General features: G+C 37.2%; 1 non-coding gene across 1 annotated transcript; it reads left to right on the top strand.

Annotated features, from left to right (window-relative positions):
* Positions 1 to 1,300: 1,300 nt before the first annotated feature.
* LOC127901998 (small nucleolar RNA R71) lies at positions 1,301 to 1,404 on the top strand. Its single transcript, XR_008054403.1, has one exon. It is a non-coding gene; the product is annotated as a small nucleolar RNA R71 (small nucleolar RNA).
* Positions 1,405 to 3,928: the final 2,524 nt, after the last annotated feature.

The following is a 3,928-nucleotide window of genomic DNA, read 5'->3' as shown; positions in this document are numbered from 1 at the left end:
TACACTAGCTCCTAAATCCAACAAAGCATTCTCAATTGTGTGGTTCCCTATACTACATGAGATAGTGGGGGAGCCTGGGTCTTTGCATTTTAAAGGAATTTTATGTTGGAGTATAGAACTAACGTTTTCTGTTAAAAATGCCTTCTTTTGGACATGCATATTTCTCTTTTTAGTACAAAGATCTTTAAGAAACTTGGCATAAGATGGAACTTGCTTTATAGCATCAAGTAAAGGGATGTTAACACTTACCTGTTTGAAGATTTCGAGAATCTCACCTGTAGATTTTCCCTTTTTTCCTTTCGCTAACCTCTGAGGAAATGGAGCTTTCGGAACGTATTCTCGTGGGTTGGTTTCTTCTTTCTCCTCCGGTGATGATTCCTCAACATTCACAGGTACAATTTGATTTTCTTTTGTCACTGGCATCTCCACTTTGTTGTCGACTTCCTTTCCTTTTCGCAAGGTCATTACTGCTTTGACTTCTCCATGCTGCTGTGGTGAACTGGTACTTGCTTCATGCACTCCTTTAGGGTTAGGCACTGGTTGACTTGGAAACTTACCTTTCTCAACGGTCATTGCCAAGGTCTGAACTGAAGAAGCAAGTTGTCCCACCATCTTCTCGAGGCTTGAAACTGATTGAGCTTGTGAGTTGAAGCCTGCTCTCAACTCATTTCGTAGTCCATCAATGGTGCGGTTCTGTTGCTCAATCGTGGAGTGAGTAAGATTCCTGAAATTCTGAAATGCATCCTCCCATGGTCTAGGTTGAGAGTGGTTCTGGTTCTGATTGTATGGTCTAAATGGTGGCTGAGAGGCTTGAGGAATTTGTTGCATTGGTGGAGCTGGAGCTGCTGGTCCATTCTGTTGGAATCCTTGAGACCATGAAAAATTGGGGTGGTCTCTCCATCCAGGGTTATATGTATTGGAGTATGGGTTGTAATTCGATGGTTTTCTCATTACACCTATGGCATTGGCTTGATCTGAGTATGAGTCCTGGTCATGTGGTTCTGTTGATTTAGCAGTCGATAACGATGCTATTTGTCGAGCAAGACCTTCAACCATCTCCTTGACTTCTTTGATTCCTGAAGTTGATTCGCCAATTTGAACCTCATTCACTCCTTTAATTCTTCTAGTAGTCCTAAGTGATCGACTCCGTTGTTGGGAATTATCTGCTTGTCGCTGGAAGAATTCCCAAATTTCTGATGCACTTTTTGACATTAGCTCTCCTCCACTTGTTGCCATTAGCCATTCTTGCACATTCGGCAATAATCCCTCCAAAAAGTATTGGCATTGGTGCCATTTCTCGTACCCATGATGTGGACACTTCAAGAGTAGCCCATTGAATCGCTCCCATGTTTCGAAAAATTGCTCGTCCTCTCTCTGGGTAAACTCTGAGATTTCCCTGCGAATAGCATTGGTTTTATGCACTGGGAAATATTTATTTAAAAATTTTGTAACCATTTGTTCCCATGATATAATGCTATTAGCAGGCAATGTATTAAGCCATGAACGAGCTCTATCCTTTAAAGAAAATGGGAATAGTCTAAGTTTAACATCATCGTCTGAAAAATTTTCATATTTGAATGTTTGACAAATGGCATGAAAATCATTCAAATGATTATATGGATCCTCATTTTCTAGGCCATAAAATGTAGGGAGACAATTTAACACACTAGGTTTTAATTCAAAACTCCTAGCAGCTACATTTGGGTATCTTATGCATGACGTGCTCAAGTTAGCTAAGGGACTAAAATAGTCCTTAAATGGCCTCTCCTGTGGTGCTTGTAAATCCATTTTATTTTTAACGTGTTTGTGTGTGCGAAGTGTTTTTTCTAGTTCAAGGTCTATAGGTTCAAGATTAGGTAATAATGACCTACGACCATGCATGCAAAATAAATAAAATAAAAATAAAGATGCAAACAAAACAAAAAATAAAGATGGGAACAAAACAAATAAAAATAAAGAAGAGGGAGAAATTACGATACTAACCTTATTGCGCTATTACAACCTTTCTATAAAAATACACAAAAATAAATACGTGAAAGAAATTAACTAAAAATTAAATTAATAAAATAAACAAAAAAAAATTACAAAGAAAAATAAATTGAAAATTAAATTACAGAATTTTAAAGAAGAGAAAAAATAAAAGAAATACTAACCTTTAAATGTAGATTCACTTTTTTTTTCTTTTTTTTTTAATAATAAAAAAAAAATACAAGAAAACAAATAAAAGAAATTATTCACAAAAATTAATTCTATGAATTAAAATTACTTACCTCCCCGGCAACGGCGCCAAAAACTTGTTGTGCAAATTTTAATGTACTCGCAAGCGCACGAATCTATTGTAGTGTAGATCAATGGTGACGAGTGTCGATCCCACGAGGAGGTGGATTTTAATTATATATAGAATTAATTTTGTAAATGGGTGGTTGGAATTATGGTGGAAATGATTTGAAATATGCTACAACTTAAATTAAAATGGCGAGAATAAATTCTAAAATTGGAATTGCAATGGCGAGAATAAATTGAAGATAATTCTATTGAAATGACGCACTTGGGTATCCGGATCCGTATCAACATGCATCATGGGCTAAATAATCCGTATTAATGCCAATTAAATCATGAGGGGGGAATCCACACCTCATGAACCACGCTCTAATCAATATGGTGCTAAGGGCTTATCGTGCCAAATAATAATAACCTTGTACTAGAGGGCCGGTGAAACCAAGGCGGTACTAGACAAGAATATTATTATTTGTCGACGAGAAGTCAAAACATCCACAAAAACTAGAGGGGAAGAGAAAATAAATTTACCAAATTAAGCCCATGACACATGTTGAGACTTCACCTTCAACCCAAGCTTGAAAGAAAATTAGCCACTCATAATTGAACTAGGGGCAAAATGGGAATTTATTAAAATATGAAGAAAATACAAGATGGAGAGGGAATTACAGAAAATGGATCCCAAAAATGGATTCAGAGATATCAAATTAGGGGGGGGAGGCCCCCTTTTTATAGATACATGGAGTAAATCATGGCCATCGGATTAAAAATAGTTTGGACGCTCAGGATTGCGCCACGTCATCAGTCAACAGTCCACGGTTTGACCACGCGGATGAACAGTAACACGGTTTGACCCGACTTTGAACAGTAACGCGGTTTGACCCGGATGAACAGTAACGCGGTTTGGTTGAAAATAATCCTGTGTGATGCATGCACCGTACGCGAGATTTTTCGTCCACTGATATGCTGCCACGTCACCATCAACAGTACATAAGAATTTTAGTCCAACAGGATCGTGACACCTCATCAGTCAATGCCACATCATCGGTCAATGCCACGTCATCATCCGTCTATGTGAACAGTGTCGTGAACAGTAACATATACAGTATCGTACACGTGAATAGTACCGTACATGTGAATAGTGCCATTTTTCCTTTTATGCTCCTCCTAAGGTTTTCGACCGTCCTGAGTTCAAAAGTGATGTCCGTTTTGCCGTCTGATTTCTCCTTTATTGTGAAATGACTATAATGCCCCTAAAATACATAAATTACTTAATTAAAATAAAACACACGTAATTAAATCATAAGAATGTTAAATACATAAAAGTAAGGGTTGTTAGTAAGACTTGAAATGTAAAATGACGGTTTTCTCCTTTATAAATATGCATTTTCTAACACTCAACAATAGCCCGCAGCAGAGTAGATAAAGTTCTATTCACAACTTCTAGACCATCAGTTTGATGGTGACAAGTAGTTGAAAAGAACAACTTAAATTCTGAACTTAGCCCATAATGTTTTCTAGAAGTAACTTGAAAACTTATCATTCCTATTGGAAACAATTGTCTTGGAATAGGTTAGTGACATTAAAAGCATCATCCATTTTGTGGCATGGAATAAAATGTGTCATCTTTGAAAATCTATCCGCAAGCACA

Source organism: Citrus sinensis, chromosome 4 (assembly GCF_022201045.2).
Source record: "Citrus sinensis cultivar Valencia sweet orange chromosome 4, DVS_A1.0, whole genome shotgun sequence".
In the NCBI taxonomy this organism is placed as follows: Eukaryota; Viridiplantae; Streptophyta; class Magnoliopsida; order Sapindales; family Rutaceae; genus Citrus; species Citrus sinensis.
The sequence above is the reverse complement of the archived record's forward strand: the minus strand, read 5'-3'. Positions and strand labels throughout refer to the sequence as shown.